This window comes from Sus scrofa, chromosome 13 (assembly GCF_000003025.6).
Source record: "Sus scrofa isolate TJ Tabasco breed Duroc chromosome 13, Sscrofa11.1, whole genome shotgun sequence".
NCBI classification, from domain to species: Eukaryota; Metazoa; Chordata; class Mammalia; order Artiodactyla; family Suidae; genus Sus; species Sus scrofa.
Genome location: NC_010455.5, coordinates 123,698,422 through 123,714,857, shown reverse-complemented (window position 1 = coordinate 123,714,857; position 16,436 = coordinate 123,698,422). Strand labels below are relative to the sequence as shown.

Sequence of the window (16,436 nt, the reverse complement as noted above, 5' to 3'; positions counted from 1 at the left end):
ATATAGCAAGTTGAATCAAAGTCTGAAGTTAGGTCATTTTAATTCTTATATTACTGTGCAAATCTAGAACTTCCTATGTAAGAGAGAGTTCTGGGAGCATTAAAGTCCTATAATAAAAGAATGAAATACTGATTAGGTTTTTGAAATGAACAGAGATACTATAGGAAGAAATCTGAATGTGTTAATGACAGTGTCACAAAAAAAAAAAAAATGACAGTGTCACAGCAATGGCCTCGGAATTTCCTTAATGAATGAGAAACTAAGAGAGACAATTCATTAGTCAATAATGTTCTCAATCAAACCCTAAATTTGAAGTAAGAGATGATAAAGACACAAAATCAAAGATGTATTTTCTGGAGTTTCCATCATGGCTCAGTGGAAACGAATCTAACTAGCATCCATGAGGATGTATGTTCAATTCCTGGCCTCGCTCACAGGGCCATGAGCTGTGGTGTAAGTCGCAGATGTGTCTCGGATCCCGCATTGCTGTGGCTGTAGCGTAGGGAGGCAGCTACTGCTCCAATTCAATCCCTAGCCTGGGAACCTCCATGTGCCACAGGTGTGGCCCTAAAAAGACAAATAAAAAAAAAAATGCATTTTCTACTACGACCATATGCAAGAACTTCAAGCTTTATGCCATTATTTTGTACCAGCAGCAGCCCCCTTAACAGGAAAAAACTTAGTCACAACTGTCTACCCCATTCAAAGCTTCTAGGCTTTGAAGGAGTTCATTTCTAAATGCTTGCCATTAGGCAGGGGTCAGCATGTCCAACAAGGAATAGACTGTTTTGTAGTAGGAGTCTGTAGATGATGTCATCTACCTGGTCAAAAACATAACCTACCACCCTGAGCCCTGCCTCACTGAGCTCCAGGCAGTATCTACTCCTTTCTCATTTCCACACTGATACAGGTCACATCATCTGCACAGTGCAGGGTTTTTGAGAAGTACATGTTGCTAACAGCAAAGAGAACCTCATTTAAAACTGTATCAGCTTCCAGCCTCATGTCTTTCATATCAGTTCCTTCAAAGACATTAAGTTCTACATCTTCAAATCCCGACAAACTGCTCAGCTCCTTGGGATTAGTCTATTTCCATTCTGTGTGTGCCCTATGTCCTCCTCTTCCTCCCTCTGCCACCCACTCACTTCCCTACTCTCGTCCCCTGCCCCCGCACATCATTTTTTGATAAGCAATCAATATCAAGACATTTAAAATGCTCACACCTTTAAGGTGAGCATTTTAGTCTTAGGAATCAATCACCTAAACTGATTTGCCTTTACCAAATCAGAAGGTGTTTGTTTATTACATTATAGCAAAAAATTGGTAACAATGGAAATATCCAGTAACAGAGGAATGAGTTAAATTCTAGCACAATCATGATGGGCCATTATGCAGCCATTCAAAAGGATTTTTTTTTAAGAATTTTGGAAATGTTTACAATATAATGTTAAGTGGAAAATGCAAGATATAAAGTCATAGAGTATGCCCAAGCTTCCTACAAGTGATTATGGTTTTGCCAACACTTTACAACACAGACCACCTATAACCAACTTCTGAAAGGAATGGTATCTATCTAATATTTAAGTCATATTCATGAGAGTGCTTTAGGAACTAAAACAAACCAAAAAGGTCAATTTAATTCCACTAGGATATTTTCCTACAGAAGTCGAAACAAGTTTCCTTGAGGAAAACCAATAGTCCAACAATGATGTTTATCCTGAGGTATCCCAGCCTGGACACCTCACTCATGTGTTTCTTCTCAGGTTTAGCTGAAGACAGCTTGCCCCAAGAGCACCTGCTAACAACTATCAAGGCAGCCTCATAGGTGTGAGAAGATAATATCAGGGAGCCCAGTATTGTGTCTGGCTTGGAGAATGGATATTGTTGCCTCGAGCAGATGGGATAAACCTGGAGGTTTCATCTGGAAAGCCTAAATGGCCCCCCCCTTTTTTAAACAAGCTTGCTTCCGTACTCTCCATAAATCAGTCAACAAATTATTAGTACTGCCATCCTCAGAGAAAATCTATGTAGTTGGGGTATTGGGCAGCAAAAGATACCCTACTGCAAGAATCCTCCTGCTTGGGAATTTTATGGCCACCCTTCTTCAGATGTGGCCTCCTAGGACAACCAAGAAGTGCAACCAGCAGACATCTAGATGGAGTAGTACCTGTTAAAGTCCAGAGTGGCCTGGTACTTGCTCCTGAGGTGACCAAAGCGGCCTAGTAACTGCTCCTGAGGTGCCCAAAGCAGGGGTAACCCATTCCCTGGGAACACCTGGCTATGGTCTTCTCAGGTAAGCCCACCCTTAAGTTGGGTTCTGTAATGGCATTACATATGTAGATACTTCAGGTGGTCCAAACCCTGATTGTAGACATAGGGACATCGCTGGACACACATTTGACAATACACCCTATTAAAAAAAAAATTGCAGCACTTGCTAGCACCTGAAAGTTCACTCATTCTACTTGCTCCAACCTCACACAATACAAAATCATGATAGACTCTAACAGTTCCATCTTCTTCCCACTGTTGCACCCCAACTTAGTTTAGGACAGAAGTCCCAACAGCATTTGCTGGCTAGAATGTTTTATTGATAAAGATTGCTTTTAATTTTTTTAAATTGGGACATAAAATACTACATACAGTAGTGTACATAAAGTAGACTTATCTCTAGCATGTGTACTTAAATAAATTTGTGCCTATGAATACACTCATGTGACGCCTACCCAGATCTACACAGAACATTCACAGCACACCAGAAGTCTGCTTCATTCCTTTTAGTCAACACACGTTTTTACTACTGTAACTGTCATCTCTATAGTTTTCCTATTTTGCACTTTTTTTTTTTTTGGTCTTTTTAGGGCTGCACCTGCAGCATATGGAGGTTCCCAGGATAGGGATCAAATCGGAGCTGCAGTCGCTGGCCTACACCAGAGCCACAGCAACACCAGATCTGAGCTGCATCTGCAACCTCCACCAAAGTTCATGGCAACACTGGATCCTTAACCCACTGAGCGAGGCCATGGAACGAACAACCTCATGGTTCCTAGTCAGATTCGTTTCCACTGTGCCATGATGGGAACTCCGCTGTTTTGTACTCTTGATCTGGCTTCTTTTGCCCAATTTACTGGTGATATTTAACTATGTTGTTGCATGTTCATACTTTTTCATTACTGTGTAGTTATTCCATTTTGTGTATATACTATAATTTATTTGCCCATTCACCTTTTGATAAATATGTGGACTGTTAAGCAGTTTGAAGCCACCATGAAGGAGAATGCTATGAAGATTCTTGAATATGTATATATCTTTTGGTGGACATTTGTGTTTATTTGCTTGGGTACGTAGCTAGGAGCAGAATTATTAGGTTATAGGATACACATGTGTTTAGCTTTAGCAGATCTTGCAAAACAGTTTTCCAAAGTAGTTGAATCAATGTAAACTCCTACTAGAAATGTATAGGCGTGCCAGTTGCTCCATATTTTCACCAATATTTGGGTACTTGCTCCTAAGGTGCCCTACATACATAATGGGTGTATAGTGGTAGACTACTGTGGTTTTAATCTGTATTTCCCTAATGCTGATTTGAATATATATATATATTTTTTGTCTTTTTGCCTTTTTTTCTAGGGCCACACCTGTGGCATGTGGAGATTCCCAGGCTAGGGGTCTAATCGGAACTGTAGCTGCCAGCCTACGCCAGAGCCACAGCAACGCGGGATCCGAGCTGCTTCTGTGACCTACACCACAGCTGACGGGCAATGCTGGATCCTTAACGCACTGAGCAAGGCCAGGGATCGAACCCGCGACCTCATGTTTCCTAGTCGGATTCATTAACCGCTGAGCCTACTTAGGAGTTCCCGTCATGGCTCAGTGGTTAACGAACTTGAGTAGTATCCATGAGAACGTGGATTTGATTCCTGTCCTGGCTCAGTGGGTTAAGGATCCAGCATTGCTGTGGCTGTGGCATACATCTCCAATTCACCCCCTGGCTTGGGAATCTCCATATGCCACGGGTTTGGCCCTAAAAAGACAAACAAACAGAAACAACAAAAAACCTGTGCATATTTCAGTGTCTTGTCCATTTTTAAGCTGTGTTGTATTTCAGTTTTTTTTTGTTTTTTTTTTTTTTTTGTCTTTTTGCCATTTTCTTGGGCCGCTCTCGCGGCATATGGAGGTTCCCAGGCTAGGGGTCGAATCGGAGCTGTAGCCACCAGCCTACGCCAGAGCCACAGCAACACGGGATCCGAGCCGCGTCTGCAACCTACACCACAGCTCACGGCAACGCCGGATCGTTAACCCACTGAGCAAGGGCAGGGACCGAACCCGCAACCTCATGGTTCCTAGTCGGATTCGTTAACCACTGCGCCACGACGGGAACTCCCTATTTCAGTTTTTTATTGATTTGCTGGAGGTCTTTATATAGTAAGAACCCATGCTATATAAAGAATCCATGTTAGATTATGCTCTTGTCAACTTAGTTAAACTCAGAACTATGACTCTTAGAATCCCCTCTTCTGTATGGTTCCCATTAGAATTAAACTTAAAGAGGAAACTGCACAATATTTGGAAGATGGAATTGAATCAGCAGCCACTTATCACTAATGAGACACAGGGATTAAAGACAGTGGACATATGCAGGGGTTATGGAAAGTAACTGTCCTCACTCTTCTTTGCCCCATGAACAGTTCATCTTTCAAATGCTGCCCTTGCTGACCAACCTATCGCTGGATACTTACCTGCAGACCCAGAGATGTAGTAGCAGTAACAGCTATTCACAGAACTCTTCCCTCCATAGTCCCTATTCCAATGGCTAGGCATGCTTGGTTTTCTAGATTTCCTCCAATTTGTCCACTTGAGCTCATGTTTCAGGAAAACAAGTCAGTGACTATTTATCTCATCTTCCAATAGAGTTAGACCTCTTCCTACAGAGGAACTTTTGTTTTAGCTACAAAGAAGATAAAGTTATCTCCATAGCATCATATTTTTTCTCCAAATTGTATGTAGGTATTAAAGACAGATTTAGATGAGCAAAGGGAGAAAATAAATAATAATTCTTAATCCCACCAACTCACAGTCACCCACAGTCAAAATTTTGGTATATTTTCTTCTGGTTGTTTGCTGTGTATTTTTGCATGCATTTATATACACTGTGTATATTTTTCCCTTCAAAAAATAAAACATGGGATCTACACATTTTGTAAACTCAAAGATACACTGAGTATTGATATTGCTAATTCTTTGTCCACATACATTTCCTTAGAATAATTTTTTGACTTAGAATTCTAGAACTAAAAGATAAATAAATCATTAAGGCTTCCAATAAATATAACTCAAATGACCTCCCCAAAAGACTATCGACTACATGTCCACCAGTGTCTGTTTCCCTTCATCCTCACCAAGGACTTTCAAAATCTTTGCCAATTTATAAGGGGAAAAATGGTATCTCTTTTTCTTTTTTTTAATATTAAAAAATAATTTTTTAGGGCAGCACTGGCAGCGTATGGAAGTTCCCAGGCTAGGGGCCGAATTAGAGCTACAGCTGCCAGCCTATGCCACAGCCACGGAAACACGGGATCCGAGCTGCAACTGCAACCTACACCACAGCTCATGGCAACACCGGATCCTTAATCCACTGAGCAAGGCCAGGGATTGAACCTGCACCCTCATGGATACTAACTGGGTTCTTAACCCACTAAGTCACAACAGAAACTCAATACTTGTAAATTTCTTAAGATAGATGATGTCTAATTCATATTTTCTTTCAGCGTCAAATATAATGATTAATATATAATAGATACTCAAATGCTCATTGAGGAGTTCCCTGGTGGCCTAGTGGTTAAGGATTTGAAATTGGCACTGCTGTGGCTCTGGTCTGATCTCTGGCCTAGGAAATTCTGCATGCTGCAGGTGTGGCCAAAAAAAAAAAAAAAGTACTGTTGAACTGATTCTATATATTCACTTTGAAAATGTGTCATCTTCACTATATTGTCTCTTCTTAGGCAATATTTATCTCTTCTATATTCATACCTATTTTCATTTACCCCATTAGAGTTTTATTGTTTTATCTGAATAAATCTCTTTGATTCCAAACCAACTCAAAAATTATTACTATTGTAAAAAGATGTTCATACCAGCATATATTTCTAGTATATGAAAATAGAGCAGAGAAATATAATGAATTTTTATCTAATGCTGTGAAATTTTGCTTCAATTAAAATTTAAATACCTCTACTAGTTTAGGTTGAGTTCTGTAGTATTAAACGATATAATTAAGAAAATTTTAAAATAAGCTATAGAATGGAAGAAAGTTTTTCAAATCATATATCTGATAGATGACTTGACAGAATATATGGGGAGCTCTTCCATTTCAATATAAAAGGCATTCAATGAAAAATGGGCAAAAAGGAGTTCCCACTGTGGCTCAGTGGGTTATGAACCCAACTAGTATCCATGAGGATGAGGGTTTGATCCCTGGCCTCGCTCAGTAGGTTAAGGATCTGGCTTTGCTGTGGCTGTGGCACAGGCTGGCAGCTGCAGCTCTGATTCAACCCCTAGCATGGACATCCCTATGCTGCAGGTGCAGTCAAAAACAAACAAACAAAGAAAAATGGGATTGTATTTTTTATATTCTTTTTCTAAAATTTCATTGTTAGTATACAGAAGTGCAAACAATTTCTGAATTTAATCTTGTATCCTACTACTGATCAGTTTGAGTAGTTTTTGTGCTGCAGTCCTTAGGGTTTTCTATATATAGTATTATGTCATCTGCATAGAGTGACAATTTTACCTCTTCTCTTCCAATTTGGATTCCTTTTATTTCTTTTGTTTGTCTGATTTCTGTGGCTAGGACTTCCAATACTATGTTAAATAAAAGTGATGAGAATGGGCATCCTTGTCTTGTTCCAGATTTTAGAAGGAAAGCTTTCAGTTTCTTTCTGTTGAGTATTATATTGGCTGTGTGTTTGTTGTAAATGGCTTTATGTTAAGGTATGTTCCCTCCATACCCACTTTCGTATGAGTTTTTATCATAAATGGATGTTGTATTTTGTCAAATGCTTTTTCTGCATCTATTGAAACAAAAAGACAATCTACGGAATGGGAGAAAATACTTTCAAATGATGCAACTGACAAGGGCTTAACCTCTAAAGTATACAAACAACTTATACAACTCAACAGCAAAAAAGCCAACAATCCAATAGAAAAATGGGCAGAAGACTTGAACAGACTTTTTTCTAAAGAAGATATATAGATGGCCAACAGGCACATGAAAAATGCTCAACATCACTATTAGAGAAAAGCAAATCAAAGCTACAGTGAGGTAGGAGTTCCCTTCGTGGCTCAGCAGTTAATGAATCCAACTAGGATCCATGGGGATGTGAGTTCGATCCCTGGCCTTGCTCAGTGGATTAAGGATCCAGCATTGCAGTGAGCTGTGGTGTAGTTGCAGACACTGCTCAGATCCTGCATTGTTGTGGCTATGGTGTAGGCCAGCAGCTGTAGCTCCAATTTGACCCCTAGTCTTGGAACCTCCATATACTGCAGATGCAGCCCTAAAAAGACAAAACAAACAAACAAAAACTGCAATGAGGTAACCCCTCACACCAGTCAGAATGCTCATCACTAATAAGTCAACGAGTAACAAATGCTGGAAAGGGTGTGGAGAAAAGGGAACCCTCCCACACTGTTAATGGGAATGTAAATTGGTACTGCCACTATGGAAAACAGTATGGAGGTTCCTCAGAAAACTAAATATAGAACTACCAGGAGTTCCCGTCATGACTCAGTGGTTAACGAATCCGACTAGGAACCATGAGGTTGCAGGTTCGATCCCTGGCCTCGCTCAGTGGGTTAAGGATCTGGCATTGCCATGAGCTGTGATGTAGGTCACAGATGAGGCTTGGAACTGACATTGCTGTGGCTGTGGCGTAGGCCTGTGGCTATAGCTCAGATTAGACCCCTAACCTGGGAACCTCCATATGCCACAGGTACAGCCCTAGAAAAGACAAAAAGACCAAAAAAAGAAAAAAAGAACTACCATATGACCCAGCAATCCCACTCCTGGGCACATATCTGGACAAAACCTTCACTGAAAAAGATATAGACATCCCTATGTTCATTGCAACATTGTTCACAATAGCCGAGACATGGAAGCAATGTAAATGTCCATTGACAGATGAATGGATTAAGAAGAAGTGGTATATATACACAATGGAATACTACTCAGCCATAAAAGAGAACAAAATAATGCCATTTGCAGTAATGTGGATGGAACTAGAGATTCTCATACTAAGTGAAGCAAGTCAGAAGGAGAAAGACAAATACCGTATGATTATCACTTATATATGGGATCTAATATACAGCACAAATGAACCTATTTACAGAAAAGAAACAAACTCATGGACTTAGAGAACAGACTTGTGGTTGCCAAAGGTGAAGGGGAGGGAGTGGGATGGACTGGGAGTTTGGATTAGTAGATATCACATTTGGAGTGGATAAGCAATGAGATCCTGCTGTATAGCACAGGGTCACTTGTGATGGAACATGATGAAAGATAATGTGAGAAAAAGAATGTGTGTATATATATTTAAAATGTGTATGACTGGGTCACTTTGCTGTACATCAGAAACTGACATAACATTGTAAATCAAGTAAAATGGAAAAAATAAAAGTCAAAAATAAATAAATAAATAAAAGTTTAAATAAGTTTAAAAAAGAAAAATGGGCAAAAGATGAATAAACATTTCAGAAAAAGCAAGTAAATTGCTAATAAACACATGAAAATACATTCAACATCATTAGTCATTAGGGAAATAAAAATTAAAACCACAATGAGATACAACTTCACATCCACTAGAACGGCTATAATTATGAAGAGAGAGACAATAACAACTGTTAGTGAGGAAGTGGAAAAATTAGAACCCTCATACATTGCCATAAGTAATGTAAAGTGATTACAGACACTTTGGAAAATCGTTGAACAGTGTCTTAAAAAGATAAATTTGCCATTAAACCCAGCCATTCCAGTCCTATGAATCTACCCAACAGAAATGAAAGCACACATCCACACACACAAAAAAACATGTATGCAAATGATCACAGCAGCATTTTCCATAATAGCCAAAAGCTGGAAACCACCTAAACGTTCATTGCTTGCTGAATGGATAAGCAAAATAATATATATCCATACAATCAAATACTATTTGGCAAAAAAAGAATGTAATTCTAATATATGCTTCAATATGGATTAACCTCAAAAACATAATGCTAAGCCAGATACAAATGCTGTATATGACTCCATTTATATGAAATGTCCAAAAGAGGCAAAATTATAGAAACAGATGGAAAACCAGTGGTAGCCTGAGGCTAAGAGTGGGAGGAGAGATTAACTGTAAATGGGCATGAGGTTATTTTTTGGTGTAATGGAAGTATTCTAAAACTAGACTGTGGTGATGGTTGTACAACTCTATAAATTTATTAAAAGACATTGAATTATACCCTCACAATGGCTGAATTCTTTGGTTGTAATTATACTTCAATAAAGCTGTTTTTTAAAAAACCCCAGATACCTAATTATCTTAGGGTTTTAATCAAGAAAGGATGCTGAATTGTAATCAGTGCTAGCTAGCGTGGCAGAAATCCCCATTTAGTCAGAGGATATGGCTTTTTAGAGAGGGAAGCAATTGTCCCCAGAGTAATCTATTCAGGAAATTGTGAGCCACCTTGTTAAAAAGGAATGTTCAACTATATATCTTATTGATGCCAACTGTTTCTTTGGAAGCAATTCTAGCTGTTAACTCCATTCATCCATTCAGCAAAAGTCATAGAAGGCTTACTTATTTGCCAAGTATTATTTGTCAAGCTGGAGAGGGATAATAAAAAATGAAAAGGCATGGCTTGGCCTTTAACCTGTCAGCATTTCAAAACGTGTGGCTCCATTAAGAATTTGGCCCTTCTTCCTTTCCTAGCTACTATCCCCTTTCTTCAGAGCAAAGATCCTTACTGCTTCCACTTTCCTTTCTCCCTATTTCATTATTTTTCCCTTTTAGCAAAATTTCAAGCTTATTGAAAAATATAGAAAAAAATATAATAAAGCATTCATGTATCTGGTTAGCTCTTAATTTTTCAGATTTTTAAGTTTGAATTTTAGGTCTTTTAAAAAAATAAAATATTACAGATGCATTTGAAGGCCCCTGTGTTTTTGACAGAGGTAACTGGTATCCTAAAACTGGGCTCCATCATTCCCACACATATTTACATCCTATTATTTTATGTGTATATGTATTCATAAGCAATGCATACACTTTACAAATATAAGTGATGTGACACTTCGTATTTTTTTCATGCTCTTTGTGTTCTTCACTCAATCTGTTTTTTGAAATTGATTCATATTTTAACTTTGATTTAATGTTCCATTATATGAATAAAGCACAATTTATTTATCTATCTTCCTACTTGGACATTAACGTTGTTCCCATTTTTTTCTATTGCAGACAGTGTTGCAATAAATATTCTTGTACATGTTTCCTTATGCAAATATACAAGGTTCTTAATGGGCTCTACACACATAAGGGGAATTGCTAGGCCATGGGATATGTACTCTTTTTCAGCTTTGGTAGATGTTTCCAAATTTTCTTCAACAATTATTCAACTTACACTCCTACTAGCAGCACCTGAGAATACTCATTTATCTACATCTTTGCCAATATATGGTTTTACCAGATAACATTTTGTCTATATGAAAGATATGAAATGGTATCTCACTGTGGTCTTATTTGCCTTTTCCTGATTATCAGGGAAGGGAACATTTTTTCTTATGTTTGTTGCCACTTTAAATATCATTATCTGTTATTCTTTGACCATTTTCCTATTGGATTGTTTGCCTTTTTCTTATTGATTTGTTGTGGTTCTTTAATCTTTGTCTATTACATACATTTATCTTTTTTCCATCTTTGTTTTTTCCCTTTCTTGTAATGATCTTTGTTAAGCAGAATTTTTAAATCTTTAATATTAATACGAAACTTGCTGTTTGTGATTTGTGCTTCTTATATCTTTTTTTAACTTAGAAATTTATTCTGTTTAGTCCACAAGCTTTATATAGCTTTAGTTTAAAAAACAAAAACAAAAACAAAACAGTGAAAACAAGACACTATTTCAAAGTCTGGGCCCTTCCAGCTTTCCAAATACAAGAGCTCTGAAAGTTGTATATAGCAATAGGAAGAACAAGACAAAATTACGAAGGGAGCCATGACATTTCACAAATCAAAATTTTTATATAACTGAAGGATCCTTCCTGGGACTGGATAATTGCCTTTACAAAAAAAAAAATGAAATTCCAGTGTTCCAAGTGTGCTTCTTATATTTTAAGAAATCCTTCCTTAAATTATTTAAAAAAGTTTTTTTCCATTATAGCTGGTTTATAGTGTTCTGTCAATTTTCTACTGCATAGCAAGGTGATCCAGTTACACATACATATATACATTCTTTTTTCTCACATTATCATGCTCCATCACAAGTGACCATAGTTCCCAGCGCTATACAGCAGGATCCCAATGCTTATCCATTCCAAAGGCAATAGTTTGCATCAATTAACCCCAGACTCCCAGTCCATTCCACTCCCTTACCCTCCCCCTTGGCAACCGCAAGTCTGTTCTGCATGTCCAAGATTTTCTTTTCTGTGGAAAGGTTCATTTGTGCCATATATTAGATTCCAGATATAAGTGATACCATATGGTATTTGTCTTTCTTTTCTGACTTATTTCAACTAGTATGAGGGTCTCTAGTTCTATCCATGTTGCTGCAAATTTAAATTATTTTTATTTTTGTTAGGTAATAAACCTAACAAAAACCTAATGGTTTTACATCAATTAGAAAAAGGTTCTTATCAATTAGAAATGAATACTGGATTATTTACAAGTGAAATTACATTATCTCCTGGATTTTCTTTTCTTTCTTTCTTCCTTTTCTTCTTCTTCTTCTTTTTTTTTTTTTTTTGTCTTTTAGGGCCGCACCCTCAAGCACATGGAGGTTTCCAGGCTAGGGGTCCAATTGGAACTACAGCTACTGACCTACAGCAACGTGGGATCCAAACTGTGTCTGCGCCCTACATACACCATAGCTCACGGCAACACCAGATTTTTAAACCACTCAGCAAGGCCAGGCATCAAACCCACATCTTCATGGATACTAGTTGGGCTTGTAACCTGCTGAGCCACAATGGGAACTCCTTATCCTCTGATTTTTTTCTTTTCTTTTGTAGAGGCCTGATCACATTCAAATTAAAGATTTTTGGCACAACTTCATGGGTGGTATTGTGATTGTCCACTAGGAAGCACAAGATGTTTGACTGTCTCCATTTGTGATGCTTGCAGCTTTTGAACATCATTAACTGGATCCATTAATTCAGTAGGACTTTCAATTGGTGATATTCAAACACCACAATGCCTTTTTCACTCATTACGTGGAATACTTTTATAAAGAAACCCTCTTCTCACAGACAGATGGCCAGAAAACCCATGAAAAGATGCTCAACATCACTAATTATTAGAGAAATACAAATGAAAACTACAGTGACATATACCTCACACCAGTCAAAATGGCCATCATCAAAAAGTCTACAAATAATAAATGCTGGAGGGGGTATGGAGAAAAGGGAAGCCTCCTACAATGCTGGTAGGAATACAGGGTGGTGCAACCCCTATGGAGAGCAGTGTGGAGGTACCTTAAAAAAATTAAATAACAGGGAGTTCCTATTGTGGCTCAGCAGGAAATGAAACTGACTAGTATCCATAAGGATGTGGGTTCGATCCCTGGCCTCACTTAGTGGGTTAAGGATTCAGCATTGCCATGAGCTGTGGTGTAGGTTGCTGACATGGCTTGGATCTGGCGTTGCTGAGGCTGTGGAGAAGGCTGGCACTGCAGCTCCGATTCAGCCTCTAGCCTGGCAACTTCCATATCCTGTGCAACCCAAAAAAAGCAAAAACAAACAAAACAAATAAACAAAAAAAGTTAAATCCAGCAATCCCACTCCTGGGCATATACCCAGAGAAAACCATACTTTGAAAGGATACATGCACCTCAATGTTCACTGCAGCACTATTTATTTTAGCCAAGACATGGAAGCACCTAAATGTCCATCAACAGAGGAAAGGATAAGGAAGATGTGGTACATATATACAATGGACTATTACTTGGCCATAAAAAGAGAATGAAATAATGCCCTATACAGCAACATGGATGGACCTAGAGATTATCCTTCTAAGTAAGTTAGAGAAAGGCAAATATCATATGAGATCACTAAAATGTGGAATCTAATAAAAAGGATAAAAAGAACTTACAAGATAGAAACAGACTCAAAGATTTTGAAACCAAATTTATGATTACCACAGGGGGAATGCTGAAGGGAGGGATGGACTGGGAGGTTGGGATTGACATGTATACACTACTATATAAAAAGTTGGTTGGTAATGAGGACCTACTGTATAGCTCAGGAAAATCTATTCAATATTCTGTGATAGCCTATATGGGAAAAGAATCTGAAAAAGAATGAATATATATATGTATATATATATATATGTGTGTGTGTGTGTGTATATATATATATATATATATATGGCTGATTCACTTTGCTGTACACTTGAAACTAACACAACATTGTAAATCACCTACACTCCAATAAAATTTATTTTTAAGAAAAGAGCTACTAGAGCTAAAATATGAATTAAGCAAGGTTACAGGAAAAAAGACCAATGTAAAAATCAATTGTAGGAGTTCCTGTCGTGGCTCAGTGGTTAACAAAACCTGATTAGTATTCATGAGGATGTGGGTTTGATCCCTGGCCTTGCTCAGTGGGTTAAGGATCTGGCATTGCCTTGAACTGTGGTGTAGGTCACAGACGCAGCTTGGATCCCAAGTTGCTGTGGGAGTGGTATAGGCTGGCAGCTACAGCTCTGATTCGACCCCTAGCCTGGGAAGCTCCATATGCTGGGGGTGCGGCCCTAAAAAGACAAAAGACAAAAAAAAAATCAATTTTATTTGTACATATTAGCAATAAGTAATCAGAAAATATATATAGGAGTTCCCGTCGTGGCGCAGTGGTTAACGAATCCGACTAGGAACCATGAGGTTGCGGGTTCGATCCCTGCCCTTGCTCAGTGGGTTAACGATCTGGCGTTGCCGTGAGCTGTGGTGTAGGTCACAGACGCGGCTCGGATCCTGCGTTGCTGTGGCTCTGGCATAGGCTGGTGGCTACAGCTCCGATTAGACCCCTAGCCTGGGAACCTCCATATGCCGCGGGAGCAGCCCAAGAAATAGCAAAAAGACAAAAAAAAAAAAAAGAAAATATATATAATTATTTACAATGAAATCAAAATCTTAAAAATATTTAGAGATAACTATGACAATAGGTACACAAGAACTACTTGCTGAAAATAACAAATCATTACCGACAGAAATTTAAAAGGACTATACAAATGAAGAGATGTACTGTGGTCTTGGGTCAGAACACTTAATATTCTTAAGATGTCAATTCTTCCTCAAATTGATGTACAGACTCAACACAATCAAAATCCTAGAAGGCTTTCTGGTAAAAATTGATAAACTCTTTATAAAACAGCTTTAAAAAAGAACAATGTTGGAGAGCTAACACTACATACTTCATGGCTTTTCTAAAGATATAGTAATCAAGACAATGTGATGTTTACATGAAAATAGACAGATGAATAAAACAGACTGAAAGACCAGACATAAATCCATATGCATAGGGACAATTGACAAAGGTGTAAAGGCAAATCAGTGGAGAAGGATAGTCTTTTTAACAAATGGTGCTGTAACAACTGGCTATCTCCATGTGAAAAAGTGAACTTCAATCCATATGTTGTGCCATATATGAAAATCAGCTTCCATATGCATCATAGACCTAAATCTAAGTCTCATACTAAAAATTCTAGAAGGAAAGATGGAGTTCCCATTGTGGCTCAGTGGAAACGACTCTGACTAGCATCCATGAGGATGCAGGTTCAATCCAGGGCCTCCCTCAGTTGGTTCAGGATCCGGTGTTGCTGTGAGCTGTGGTGTAGGTCGCAGACTCGGCTCAGATCCCACATTGCTGTGGCTGTGGTATAGGCCAGCGGCTATAGCTTTGATTTGACCCCTAGCCTGGGCACCTCCATAAGCCAGGGGTGCAGCTCTTAAACGACAAAAAAATAATAATAAAAATAAAAATATGAAAAAGTACTGTGACCTTGGTGTTATGGATTAAATGTTTGTATCCCCCAAAATTCATATGTTGAAACCCTGCCCCCTAGTATAATAGTATTTGGAGGTAGAGCCTTTGGGAAGTAACTAAGCCTAAATGAAATAGTAAGGGTGGGATGCCACGATGAGATTAGTGTCCTTATTAAAAAAGATACCCTCTCCTTCTCCAATGTGAGGACACAACAAGAAAGCAATCTGCAAGCCAGGAAAAGGGCTCTTATCAGGAACTGAATCTGCTGGCACCTTGCTCTTGGACTTCCCAGCCTCCAAAACTATGAAAAATAAATATCTGTTGCTTAGACTCCTCCAGTCAATCAATCTTTCCCTTTATTTAGCAGTTCTCAAAATAATAAATTGTTCACTTGAATCTTCCCCTGGTGGCCAATTAATTTTTGGTATTATTATGAATTGGGGTTGCCTTAAACACACACACACACACACATACACACATTTTGCTTTTTAGGGTTGCACCTGCAGCATATGGAAGCTCCTAGCAAGGGGTGAAATTGGAGCTACAGCTACCAGCCTATGCCACAGCCATGGTAATGTGGGATCTGAGCTGTGTCTGTGACTTACACCACAGCTCATGGCAATGCTGGATCCTTAACTCACCAAGTGAGACCAGGGATTGAACCCACCTCCTTATGGATACTAGTCGGGTCCTTAAACCACTGAACCCACAACAGGAACTCCCAACTGAAAGACATTAATGTGATGCACAAATTAACCCATCTTTGGCCACTGGGAGTCTCTTTAAGTTGACTTCTAGCCCTTTTCACAAGACTTTATAGTGGTCTTTGATAACTCTTTTCCTATCTGGTGTTGCAGGCTGCCCCAGACATGGAATCAGCCATTTCTCAAAGGAATCCTAGTTCCTTTTAGTGGGAAATATATTTTAAGATCACAATCTGGGTGCCAGAATGCTCATTTCTACTTCTTAGTCACTGTTTTTAGGTCTTTGAAATGGACAGAAGTAGAAAAATCTTTTTTTCTAAGATAAATTCATCATGAGTTTATGATGATACTTTCAATACAAACTCAGGGTTTATATTTCTGTCTTACATCTTTTTTTTTTTTTTCTTTTTCCCATGCTAGGAATCATGGTTCTCATCAACACTGGGAATGATACTAGAATATCACATAATGACTCATTTTCTTCACCCATGATACACATTCAACAG

At 38.5% G+C, this 16,436-nt stretch overlaps 1 pseudogene; it reads right to left on the bottom strand.

The window, feature by feature from the left end:
- Positions 574–4,821, bottom strand: LOC110256342 (annotated as a pseudogene).